We start from the raw sequence: 14,710 nt of genomic DNA, 5'->3' as shown, positions 1-14,710 counted from the left end.
TGGTTGGAAATTGTGTTCTTATGTGAAAACAATCATATAAAAATCCTTTATTTTTATAAAAGTGAGAGTATACACATAATACATGTATTTTCATTTAAATTTTTTTCTTCACTATATTTTATGTTTTCTCTTCCTTTCTCCCATCCCTCTAAAACCATGAACAAAACAACAAATAAAAAGACAAAACATTTCAAAACAAAACAAAAAGTGCATATGCACACACACACGCAGACACACACACACACACACACACACACAAACACACAAATAGAGTCTACTTTGTGTTGACAAAATACTCTTGGGCATAGGAACTGATCTAGAGTCTAGAGTCTAGTTCATATACCTAGTGACACTCAACTGGAGGAAACTGATTTTCCCTTCCCCAGCAGATAGCAGTTCAAACAACTTCTTGATTGTGGGCAGGACTCTGTGTCTGCTTCCCATTGTCTGTGCTGGAATTCTGTGTAGCTTGAACTTGTGCAAGGCTCGTGTGTGCTGCATAGTCCCTGTGCGATCATATTGCATCAGTCCGGTTGTATCTGGAAAACGGAGTTTCCTTGGAGTCATCTACCACTCTACACCACGTCCAGTTGTGGGTCTCCGTGTCACTTCCGTCTACTGAAGAAGAAACGTCTCTGATAACCGTTGGATGATGAGCTGATCAATGGCCTAGCACTGTGTCAATAGGAGTCAGAGTTTTCATTCAACAAATCTGCTAATCAAAGTACTCTTGTTCTTAATTTTTCTATCAAATACAGCATTCATTTCTGACTTATGATAGAGTTCTGGTCTCATATGCATGGATTTCTTTAAGAAAGATTCTTAAGATTTTTATGTAAGAATTATGAGTTTAAGATTTGGAAAAAAGATTGGCACATATATGACTTCTCTGACTATATTGTCTGCACTTCATTTGAGAGGCAAAACAAGGTTCTGGAAAAAAATTTTAAGACTGTTTTATTGTTTTTATTTTTATTTTTTTGACAAAAGCTATATAAAGGCCATTAGGCCAGTTCTCTCTCTCTCTCTCTCTCTCTCTTTTTTTTTGCAATAATGATTTTTATTGAATATCTTATGTATTTACATTTTAAACGTTTCCCCCTTCCCTCCTCTCCCATCCCACCTTCCCTTCCCCTGCTTCTATAACAATGCTCCTACTCCCACCTGCCCACTCCCACCTCAATGCCTTGGCATTCCCCTACACTGGGGAAACAAGCCTTCACAGGACCAAGGATATTTCCTCCTATTGATGCCAGACAAGGCCATCCTCTGATACATAAGCAGCTGGAGCCATAGGTCCCTTCATGTGTACTTATTGGTTGGTGGTTTAATCCCTGGGAGTTCTGAGGGCAGGGAGTCTGCTTGGTTAATATTGTTGTTCTTCCTATGGGTTTGCAAACCTCTTCAGCTCTTTCAGTCCTTTCTCTAACTTCTCCACTGCGGTCCTGGTGCTCAATCAAATGGTTAGCCGCAAGCATCCTCATCTTATCAGTAAGGCCCTGACAGAGCCTCTCAGGAGACATTTATATCTGGCTCCTGTCAGCAAACACTTCCTGGCATCAGCAATAGTGACTGTGTTTGGTGGCTGCATATGGGATGGATCTCCAAGTAAGGCAGTCTCTGGATGACCTATCCTTCAGTCCCTGCTCCACTCTTTATTCCTGTATTTCCTCCCGTGAGTATTTTGTTCTCCCTTCTAAGAAAGACTGAAGCTTCTTGAGCTTCATGTGGTCTATGAACTGTTTCTTGGGTATTCTGAGCTTTTGGGCTAATATCCACTTATCAGTGAGTGCATACCATGTGTGTTTTTTTGTGACTGGGTTACCTCACTCAGGATGATATTTTCTAGTTCCATCCATTTGCCTATGAATTTCATGAAGTCAGGTTTTTTTAATAGCTGAGTAGTACTCTGTTTTGTAAATGTATCACATTTTCTGTATCCATTCCTCTGTTGAGGGACATCTGGGTTCTTTCCAGCTTCTGGCTATTATAAATAAGGCTGCTATGAACATAGTGGAGCATGCGTCCTTATTATATGTTGTAGCATCATTTGGGTATACACCTAGGAGTGGCGTAGCTGGTCCTCAGGTATTACTATGTCTAATTTTCTGAGGAACTGGCAGACTGATTTCCAGAGTAGTTGTACCAGCTTGCAATCCCACCAACAATGGAGGAGTGTTCCTCTTTCTCCACATCTTCACCAGCATCTATTGTCACCAGAGTTTTTGATCTTAGCCATTCTGACTGATGTGAGGTGGAATCCCAGGGTTATTTTTATTTGCATTTCCTTGATGACTAAGGATGTTGAACATTTCTTTAGGTGCTTCCCAGCCATTTGGTGATTCTCAGTTGAGAATTCTTTGTTTAGCTCTGTAACTCATTTTGATTCTCTAGAGTCTAACTTCTTGAGTTCTTTGTACATATTAGACATTATCCCTTTATCAGATATAGTCTTGTTTACAGATCTTTTCCCAATCTGTTGAATGCTGTTTTGTCCTATTGACAGTATCCTTTGCCTTACAGAGGCTTGGCAATTTTACAAGGTCCCATTTGTTGATTCTTGATGTTAGAGCATAAGTCATTGGTGTTCTGTTCAGGAAATTATCCCCAGAGCCTATGTGTTTGAGGCTCTTTCCCACTTTCTCTTTTATTAGTTTCAGTTTATCTGGTTTTATGTGGAGGTCTTTGATTCTGGAATTCTTACTATTGTTCATGTGCTCAGTTGATTCAAGAGAACAATTTAAGTATTAGGACCTAATCATCATCATATAGTGATAACTTATGATTTCATAATACAACACACATAAGCTTAATACATGTAGAGCTACTAATTTGACATACTTACACAAATTCACTCTTGCTTTCCAAAATAAGCATTCAAAAATAATTCTGAACAAAGAGATTTAAATAAATAATTAATGAAAAAGAGTTTTAACTTGAAAGCCTTCTTTCTCTAATGGCAAGTGACTGCTTCTTGGTATGTGTTTCTTAATATATTCCATCCCTTTTGTAGAATTTCCTATTTTACCAGAACAGTACACCTTAAAATATTCCTTTCATTTTAATAATACCTGTGCTGTGATTTCCTTTTTATTTTTATCTCAGAGTGCTATATATAAACCTGATCTCTCACCCTACATGCATAGCTAATTCATTCATTGGGCCAGCTGGAGTTCAAGTTTAGATGACTGTGCTGAATGCATGTCATGCTAAATCAATGTTTTTTAGTGTTCTGGTGAATGGGGAGAGGAAGTAAGGAAGAAGGATGCTGATTCCTGACATTTAACAAGAATAGTCAAAAGAGATGAAGCCCAACAGATATATAGGAAAGCACACATTATTTTTTTTTATTAGTGAGGAGAGTTCTCTTTATTTTTTTTTTATTTTTTCCATCTTTATTAACTTGAGTGTTTCTTATTTACATTTCTATTGTTATTCCCCTTCCCAGTTTCTGGGCCAACATCCCCCTAACCCCTCTCCCTCCCCTTCTATATGGGTGTTCCCCTCCCCATCCTCCTCCCATTACCGACCTCCCCCCAACAATCACGTTCACTGGGGGTTCAGTCTTGGCAGGACCAAGGGCTTCCCCTTCCACTGGGAAAGCACACATTATTATCCACTCTTTAGACAATACTGTCTTCATGATCTAGGTCTTAAAGAGGAAGCATTCATGGGATTTCACATGTCATAAAGAACCATTTACACAGACCATGAAGATGGCTTGCCATTAAGCTCAATGACTGGAGTTTGATGCCTGCAACCAGATGATGGAAGGAGAGAACCTACAACCAAAATTTATCCTCTGACCTCCACACCTGTGCTATGTCATGCACTCATACATACTCGCACCCATGCATACAAATGCATATGTGTAGTTTTTAAAGGAAGTCATTACAAATTATGAAATATATGAGTTTAAATGATAAGCACTTAAAGCATTGTGATAACTCAAATAACATATTTTAGAATCATGAGAAAACAACAGTGAAATTAAAAGTATATAAATCTTCATGTTCATAGTGTCTTTGTCTGTCATACAGAGACTGACACCAAGCAAAAGTACAACTGTCTGATGTTTTCAACAGACAGAACTCTATTTAGACTGTCCTGCCCACAGAGCCCACTGTCTTCTGTGACCCCCTGGCACTTGTAGAAATAGTACCTATGGATGTGACACAGTGCCGCTCGTGTGATTTTTGTTTTTTACTTTTATGAAAATACAAGAGGTTTATAAATGTCCTGAAGGTCCAGAATCATCCAGCCTCAAAGTAGGGAGATTATCGGGATAGAGCTAAACAACACCTTGCAAGACCTTTTGTATCTTGGTGTGAGAATCAAAGCCACAGAAGTTAACACAGAGTGGCCAGGGCTCAAGGTGAGGAAAAGGCTCTGATACTTCAGACTAGCAGTCCATATTGCAAACACTTGAAAGCAAAGAGCAGAAGAGAATAGACCTCTGTTAACAAGCAGAAAACAAAGACTTCCACAGCTTCAAGGAGCTGAATTCTATGAGTAAGCCAAGGCATGTTTCCCTAGAGCCTAAATGAAAATTCAGCTTGCCAATACTTCAGTTTCACCATTAGAAGACACCAGGCACAAAACTTAACTGTGTCACATAAAATGTCCAAGTAAGAGAATGCTTCCTTCAATATTTCTTTTCTACTCTCCTTACAAATGCTCACAACCAGCTCCAAACAAGAGATACTTCTCTTTGCAATGAATCACAGTAAATGAGTGAGTACAAAGAACCACGCTCCTTAAGGTGTTGAGAATAAGTGACAGTTGAGTGTCTAGCCCTAAACAGGACATTACTTTGCCCTGGCTAAGGCTGGCAATCGTCACAGAAGAGTAAGTAGGAAGAAGAAGAATTGTCATAAAAGAGTAGGGGCTGGGAGATAGAGAAGGACTGTGAAATGCTGACCTCTGGAAACGGAAGAGCAAACGCACTCATTGTCTCACAGCCTAAAGACATGGCAGCCTTCAATTTGTCTACATAACGGGAGGTCTTACCTTTCAACAGCCAATCACGGATCAGGATGGGGAGCACAGGGCCCTAGGCTTGTTGTTGAACTACTCACTGATAGACTCTGAGGCAGAAGTAGTCATTAACCATAGCTGTGTGCACTCAGGAGCCCACCAGACTCCAAGGCATAGTTCCAAACCTAGCCAGGCACGGATGGGTCTGGCTAACTCAGTGTTTCTAAAAATGACATGGATCCTATAAAAGGGACTTAAGGAAGCTTGGGAAGGTAATAGTGTTGAAAAAATTTAGAGATGTAAACAGAGATTACGGTTTTATCTGCATGAAACTGCCAAAGGACAATTCAGTAAATTAATATCAAGATTCATTTCTTTTTATTTTATGTGTATGAGGGCTTGTCCTTACATGTGTGTGTACACTAGGTTTGTGCAGTACCTAAAGAGGCTAGAAGAGAGCACCATATTCTCGGGAACTGGAAGGACAGATGCTTTTGAACCACTGCGTCGGTGCTGGGGTTTAACTCCAGTCCTGTGCAAGAGCAGCAAGTGTTCTTGAGCCATCTACTTCGGCCTAAGAATAAAATGGTTTTAAGGAATGGGACAGATGTATTGAAAGCACATTTATTTCTATCTATTAAGCAAAAGTCATGCCTGCAGTAAGTTAATAACTTCAGCTCTCAGAGTCATTTTTATTATTAAGACTACAGAAATATGCTCTGAATGTTTTTTATTAGATATATTTCTTTACTTACATTTCAAATGTAATTCCCTTTCCCAGTTTCCTGTCCATAAGCCCCCATCCCCTCCCCATACAGATACTCCCCCCATCCACTGCCCTTACCACCCTCTCTGACATTCCCCCCTGCATTGGGGGTCCAACCCTGGCAGGACCAAGGGTTTCCCCTTCCACTGGTGCCCCAACAAGTCTATTCTCTGCTACATATGCAGTTGGAGCCCTGGTTCAGTCCATGTATAGTCTTTCAGTAGTGGTTTAGTCCCTAGAACCCCTGGTTGGTTGGCATTGTGCTTATGGGGTTGCAAGCCCCTTCAGCTCTTTCAATCCTTCCTCTAATTCCCCCAAAGGGGGTCCTGTTCATAGTGCCCTGAATGTTTTTATGTATACTATCTTCAGATGACACATTTTGCCTTAAGTATATACTATATATACATATGTATGTATATGTAACATATGTAACACATATATTACATATAATATATGACCAGAAATGACCAGTAGTATGATATACAGATTATATAATTATGTCACACATATACTTTATATACAATATTTTCAATTAAATTTATTGCATTCCAAATTAAACCCATCATTGACCTTCACTTCTTCTCCCATCAGTAAAATATACACATATCTATATGACCTATACTCAGCTTTATGAAGTTTTAATGGTTTACTTTAAGATATTATAAGAGAGTATCTAGTCTCTGCCAAAATTTATTGGGTCTTAAGATTTCAATGCTCTGTACAGAATTAAGAGCACACACATTCAAGTTCAGTGCAAATATGAGAATAGGGGCTAGAAAAGAATGTTAAATTCACTCCTGTCAGGGGCATCCTTGATTAGAAGGACAGTCACGTTAGATGCAACCTGAGTCTGATAGTTCCATATAGGAAAAGACAGTTTTCAGGGCTCTGGGGCCTATACATTTTATGAACATACTAGATTTAAGAATAAGCCTTTCTGAGAAGTCCAGGGGATAAATTAGAAGACAAACTGGAGTAATGAAGAGGCAGACGTCATGTACAAGTAATGTTGGTTTGCACTTAAAACTTTGTTAACTATTTGTATTATTACAAAAGCAAACTGTTAAGAACGCAGCAAATAAAAACATAAAACTGAACCTGAATGAATACCAGATTCACACACTGAAGCACAAGTTCTAATGATCCGATACATGTTATTCTTGCAAGTACACACACTAAGATCAAAATCACAGCATAATAAAAAAAATAACCCTTCATGTGAGCACACCTGTTGGATGGGATGGGTGTGGATAGCCAACTCCATCAGATTGAAAGGCACTGGGTAGAGTAAAGCACATCGATGGTGTGTCAGAGAGAATGTTCCAGAGAATTAACTAAGTGGCAAGACAGATCTTGAACGTGGGACCGTGGGCAGCACTGTTCTGTAGGCTGGGGACCAAGATGGACTAAACAAGAGGAGATTCTCTCTGTGCCTTTCTCTCCTCCCTCTCCCCTCATCTATCTTCTTATCCCTCTCTCCATCCATGTCCCTTTCCCTCGATCCCTCCCCCTCCAGTTCCCTCCCATTCTCCATGTCCTTCTCCTCCCCTCTCTTCCTCCCTCCCTCCACCTATACCCCTGTGAGTGTCACTCTGCTATGCCAATCCCTCACCACCCAGATGAACCAATGCCTTAAAAGTAGAAGCCAAAATAAATTCTTTATTCTTTAAAATTGGTCCAGGTATTTGTAAAATGATAAAAATAGGCTGAGCAACACAGGGAGTTGTCTTCCTAGAATTCTGAACTTAGTGTTAGCACAACAAAACAAGCAAGCAGAAATGCATGTCACTTTAATGATTGCTCCCAGAAGCACTGAGACTGGGATTCTATACAAGAAAAAAGTAATTCAAATGCACTAGAGTAAGAGGTAAAAACAACAGAACAGTTTACTTCCTCCCCCCATATTCTACCAAATAAAGGCCTGGAGACAAAGAGCACACCAACAGATATGTACCCTGCTAATATGGATCCTGACCTTGAAGGCAATATTTTTCCAATTAGAGTCAGGAAGTTAGTAAGGTAGGGAGAGTGTTAATCTGAGATCTAGAGTCATACTTTGAACAAGAATCTTGTGAATATCATATAGTCAGGAAGCTGCGGAAAGTTGTTGAAGTTTTGTCAACAGGACAACCCAGTTGAAGGCCCCATGAGCTAGAGGTTGAGCAAACTGACTTTCAGTGAGGAAACCTATAATATATCAATATTCAGAGCACATGAATTCATAATAGTACTGAAATGGACTAATTGATCGTGGCTGCAGTATATATTAAAGTAAAAATACTTTAAGAAAGAGGAAAGGTAACTTAGAAACCGAGCATTTCTCTCCAATGTGAACTGCACCCCTGAAAAGCAGTTTGGAATGGGAAGGTTTGTTTTTGGCTCTTATGAAAATTCTTCCCCTGATAAATGCAAAGGAAAGACACCTTTGCAAATCCTGGCGGATCTGGATTTTGGAGACTGAGGATGGTGGCAATATTTAAAGAGAAGAAACTAGAACTTAGGTATTTCCAGAAAGAAAATACACAATGACCACCTATGAAATACTCAAAACTAAGAAACAAGCTGTGATGCATTTCTTGCCTTCTACAACATGTAATTGATAAGAACTACATAATTTGGAGAGACATGTTTCAAAAGGAATGCTCGCAGGAAGCTGCAAACTGTATGTTTCTCAGGAATAGATTTCACATCCTCAAAAAAAAAAACCTGCAAAAATTTGAATGGCATATATGAGATATTAGGGGATTTTTATCTGTAACAATGGTTCATAGCCACATATTCTTGAAGATCTTGACCTCCAGTGATGTATTTAAGTTTGCTGAGCCTGGTAATGACTGAGACTGAGTACTATGCAGATGTGCACTAATTATGTTAAACCATCAGCCTTTGTATGTGTTTGAAATTCTCCAAATTAAAAAGCACTTCTATAAGATCGTGAGCAGACATTTATCCGCGTAATTGGCAAAATTGATCTATGCATCAGCTTGAATTTCAGATTGTATTTTCAGCGCAAATGATCAGTTCTAAGACACAAAGGTGCTCAATATAGCACTGACTTGTATTGAAATCTACTCAATGTGGAGGGGAAACAAAGAAAAACAGATGATGTAGAATCTGACTTCTCTAAAAGGGGAGATTTGGATCCAAATGAGAAAAGACATTTTCTTAGCTGCTCTTAGATCGGTGTGTTATTAGCACTCTAATTAGAAGCCATGTCCAGCAGTAAGTATTCCTGTGGGGAACAGAGGAGAGTCTCAAAATCACTTAACTAACAGGAAATTGTGCGACCTGAATGCAGTGGGCACAGGAACCACAACAGTGGATGACTACACCGAGAATCAGGGAGGATCACAGAGAGAAGCCCAGAAAGGAAGGACCTTCTATAACCTTTTCTCTCTGGACGTCCTCCTGCAGTTTGTTGCACTCTTCCAATCCAGCTAAAGCCAGTGGAGAGAGAAGCCAAGACATAGCACAGCTGAGAGATCCTCCTCCCAGGAGGGGAAGCCGACAGTACTGACAATAAGAACCAGTGGAAGAAACAAAAATGAATGTCCCATGTATTGTAAAAAGATGTTGTACTTTAACAAACACATAAGAAATTAAGTATTAAAATAATCAGGAGTCTACTCTAACCCATCAAAATGGCAGATGTTTCAACCATTCTTTATACTTACTCTTTTCAACAGTAAGAAGCCTTGTTTGCACACACACACACAGATACATACTCACACACATGCATATACCTGCACACACACAGATACACATTATACTCACACAGATACACACACTCTCACACACACATGCACACATACAGACACACACACATGCATACACATGCACATGCACTGTACTCACATGAACACACATAGACACACACTATACTCATATACATGCACACACACAGACACACTCTACTCACACACACACAATCCAGACACACACACACTCACACATATGCACACACACACATATGCATACACATGTACACATAGACACACACTATACTCATATACATGCACACACACACACAGAATCCAGACACACACACACACACACACACACACACTCATAAGGAGAACACAGATGTGTTTCACTATTTGTTCCATAGGTAGCAACTATCACACAAACATGGTGGCATCATGGCTAAGCAAGAGAATTCCTCAGAGATGAAACTCTTGCATTCTCTGCCTGACCCATGGCTGCTCACTTATTCACTTTGCTGCAGCTTTGAACATTTCATAGAGTTTGTATGGAAGTTTGCCCTGCATACGTGTGGTGTTCTGAATATTTGGTGTCTGAAGAGGTCAGAAAAGGGTGTTAAAACCCCCTGAACGGGAGTTACAATCAGTTGTGAGGTGCCATGTTGGGGGTGGGAGTCAAATCTAGGTCCTCTGGAAGATCATCCAGTGATCTTAACTACTGAGCTGTCTTTCCAGACATAATTTCATACTTCTTATTAAAAATAATACATTTGGGGCTGAAGAGATGGCTCAGTGAGTAGATTTTGATCCTAACATCGTAGGAAATGTGTAAGTGCTACAGGGGAGAAAACAAGAAAGCCTAGCTCCAGGTTAGATTGCTGTCTCCATCTTCATCTCCATATCCATATCTGTCTGTCTCTGTCTCTGTCTGTGTTCTGCTCCCCCTCCTCCTTCCTCTCACCCCCTCTCTCTCTCATAAGGGGAGTGGTAGAAAAGAATAGTTGCCCTTCTTTGGTCTCAATACAGCACATGGACAGGCACATTCACTTGCAAACATATTTACACATACTACACACACACACACACACACACACACACACACACACACACACACACACGAAATGCACAATAAACCTCTCTGAGTCAGGAAAATGGAGAAATAGCAGATGACGTTACACTCTTCAGGGTGGTGAGTGCATACGCACTCTGATAACATAACATCGTCCATCCATTGTAAGTCTGCGCTGCACCTCCTGTATTTGCACAAAGAAGCTGGCATAAGAACATTTATTTCCCAGTATTTGCTGCAATTACTTCAGCAAATAAACAGAAATGAGCAGTTGTGCTCATTGCTAGTTTGGAAAAATCTTGATGCAAAAACTTGAGTGAACAAAATATCAATAAAAATATATTTTTCCATGGATGTCTAGTTATACACCAGCTAATGGTCGTAACGTATTTATAGGGAAATCCATATTTGAAAAGAATTATGAGGGAATATATCTGGACTAGCAAATGTAATTTGTCTAAAGCTACGTGGGTTGGGGTAGGTAAAGATAGTCAAAAAGAACCTAGATTTATTACTGCATCTGGGTTTACATCAGGAATATTTATTCAGGAGGCATTTGTATGATTAAAAATTTATACACTTTTAAAAACTAATAGAAGTCATCTGACCAGCAGCCAGTGCAGGCTTGCAATCATTACACAGAAAGACCTTTTAACTTAGCAGGACCTTTCCAGGGTAGGGCTTCCTCATTCAAGCCTTAATAGTCTTAGTCCTATTTAATGCTATTTTCACTTATTGAGTTACTGGAGTTTCGATATTAATCATTTATTTCCCACAGATGTTCGAATGGCAAGGAAGCATGAATCTATGTCCACCGATCTGTGTTACCTCCCTCTACTCACGTCGAACATCATTTTTCCTGAAATGGCAATAACTAGCACTAAGATATCGACGCATTGCAGTTGTCTGTAAATAAAAAGGTCTCAAAATGTTTATTTTCCTATTTTTCTATGAACACTTATGAGTAGGATATGAAATATGAGTTATAAAATGAAAAATCATTGATAGAGATAGAACCCTTTGGAGTAACTTAAAATTCAGAGTAAGAGATAACTCGAGCTTTCAGATACAAGTTGAAACAAAGGCACAGAGTGAGAAGCAGTTTTGTGAGGGGTTTCCAAATCGTACTGAGAACAGGATTGCTTAACAGGATTAGGAATATATGATTGTTATATCTCCACACATGATGGAAAGGACAATTACTACTGCCATCAGGTGTGAACGTTTCATGCTTCAGAGGAGGAGAAGATAATTTGGTTCTGTGGCTGTAGTTTTCTCTTGTGAGTGCCAATTCAAGGAACAACTCTAAATTGGTTCTCAAGATTCATCTGAAGGCAGACATCCGTATTGGATGAAAATGGCCCCATTCAATCAAGGAAGCCATACCTGATGTCATCAAGGTTCTCAGTCAGCACAGGCATCAGATGGATGTTGCCATGCTCACTCATAGATTATCCATTATTAATGCCACCATTTGAAATCTATGTAGTTATACTATGCATTATGCATTGACCTGACGTCAATTGTATCATTAAGTGGATTGGTTATGTTTGCTCAGAACAATAACATGAGCATTTTAGAATTAATAATAATATTTAGTAAAAATTTAACTTGTATATATTTTTCAAATACTATACTAATTTTTATTTATCAGCAATTATACCATAAAGATTACAGTTTACTTTTTTAAAACCACAATCTCCAGATATTGTTTTCTGTATTAAGTAAAAATCCCACTAATTAAAAATCCTGTTACTTTGAAGACTAATAATTTTAAATTCATTTTAGTTTTAAAACACAGCTTGCTACTTAATATATTTCAAAAATGTGATTAGTGAACTTTTTCCCATCTCTAATCATTATATTCTTTAAAAAAACTGATTCTATTAGGATTAAAACATGAAAATTAGACTTTTGAACTAATTTGGTATCTGTTTAGGCAGCAGAAAGATGTGGACACATTCCAAGTAGCTTCTAAAAGCAAAATCCAAAATAATTGATTTTTGCTTTGCTTTAAGATAAAAGAAAGGGGGGTGATGTAGCATTTTCTTGATAAACTCCAAAAATGATAATGCTAGGCCAGTTGATGAGCTTCCCATCCCTATCCTCAGCTATCACCCAGGGAGCACAGCAAAGACACTCCACTCTCTTCATTCTTCTCATGTTAAGCAATATTAACACAGAAAAAGGAAATATAAACACATGTCTTATGGACCATGTAAAGTTGTTCAACTTTACCAAAAATCTGAGGAATTGTAAGTTAAAAACGAGTCCATCTTTTACCAAACAGACGTTTCACTGAAACACACTTTCAAGTACATATATACATTTTGAACACAAATGAATGAATTTATTTTTTTTATAAATAAAATCTCACCTCAGTGTTAGCTAAAAGGAACATCATTTTGAGAGACTGCGCGGTCACCCAGATGTGCGAAGGTCTTCAGAGCATTACTTTGTTTCTGGTAACAGCCTCCTTTCCCTTCTGCTAAACTTGGGGAATAGAACTTGGATTCTGTGACTCATCATAACTTAGATTTTCCTCATTGTTCATTTATACACTAAAAATATATTGAGCCTTTAAATACAAGTGCGAAGTCATCAAGCTGGGCTGTTGCTAGGCAGTAAAACCTAATTTTCAGACCCCATGACACTGCAGTTCACTAACTCTCTTCAGTTCTTGTGGTAATATCCTAGCTAACAAAGAAACAACGCAATTGAGAATACATCAGAAAAAGGGTTGTATTTTTTTTAAGGAAAAATTATACCCTTATGATAAACAGGAGGAAAAAAACCAATCAACTCACCAGAAAACGTGCATCAATTAGGAGGAGATCAGAGTTAGATTATCAGTCATTTCTTTTTCCAACAATGCTCCTTTACTGCCTGGTATGTTTCTTGTACTATACACACTAAGAACAAATCTGAGCGCTGAAGTTGGGAAGTGTGTTGTATCTGAATGTGTTATGAGATCGTCAGGTTTCAGCCTTAAAATGCAGGTTCTGAAAGAATTATCTAATAGGAAAAAAGGGAGTCCTACAAACACGTAGGTTCCTATTTGTTAACAACCCATGGCACCAGGAGGGGGATTATCTTTAAGTATTAGAAATGGACAAAGGTTGGAATCCAAGCCCTGCCACTCATTTAGGATTATCAGGAGAAACGTCATCAGGAACCATGTTTTCATGAGCATTTCATCATATTTATGCTCTTGTATCTACTCTTAATTCGATATGTGATCAACCAGGACTTTTTTTTCATGGAAAAATCTGTTGCAGGATTCAATACCTAAGGGGAGGGGGACTTGAATTCCAGTGCATCCAAGCAGTGCCATATTGAAACTTCATTTAATTCTAGACACTTCAATCTGAAAAAATAATGAGAAAAATATGAGACATATTAATCTATTAATCCAATATTGTATAGCCTTCCTGATTAATTTTAAATGCTCTGTTTATAATATTTGGCTCTGCTCAGAGTCTCTGCTACAAACATGTTAATAAAAACCTAATTTTCTATCCAACTAAATTCAATTCTAGTTAATAAACAAATATAATAGGATAACATAACTTAGATAACAGTAGACAGATAATACTTCTATAGAGACAATTGTTATTTCAGGCTCTTATATAATCCATGTATAAGTAGCTACTTGTAATTACTTCTACAAGTGGTATCTGTATTGGTTTCATATTCTTTCTATAACAAACCACTCTACATTAACCAACAAAATTTGTTATTGTTCTAATCCCGTGTCCAGAACTTCCTGATGGGTCAACAGGGTGAGGTTCCTTCTCCACATTTAAGGTGGGAATGAGACTTGAATTTCTATTTTACAGAGGCTATGACTTCTGTCACTATTCTTTCCACCCGCTTCACTCATGCATTTGCTTTCCTTCCCCTTCAAGGAACACAATAATTAAATTGAGCCTTCCTGGATAATCCAGAGTCATTTACTCTACCAATCACTCTAGATGACAGCAACCAAACACAACAAATTAATGAACAAAAGACTTACTTTAGTTCAGCGTTTTAGAGGATTCAACCCACTTGGATGGAGCACCCTGAGGCTGGTTGTGGAGGACAGATGCTTACTTTCTGGCATACAAGCAACAGAGGAAAGGGAGCATAGGAAGAAGTCAGAATAAGACATAGTCTCCCAGGACATGCTTGAGAGATGTTTCCTTAAACTAGGCC

This window comes from Rattus rattus, chromosome 15 (assembly GCF_011064425.1).
Source record: "Rattus rattus isolate New Zealand chromosome 15, Rrattus_CSIRO_v1, whole genome shotgun sequence".
NCBI lineage: Eukaryota > Metazoa > Chordata > Mammalia > Rodentia > Muridae > Rattus > Rattus rattus.
This window is presented reverse-complemented; position numbering follows the sequence as displayed.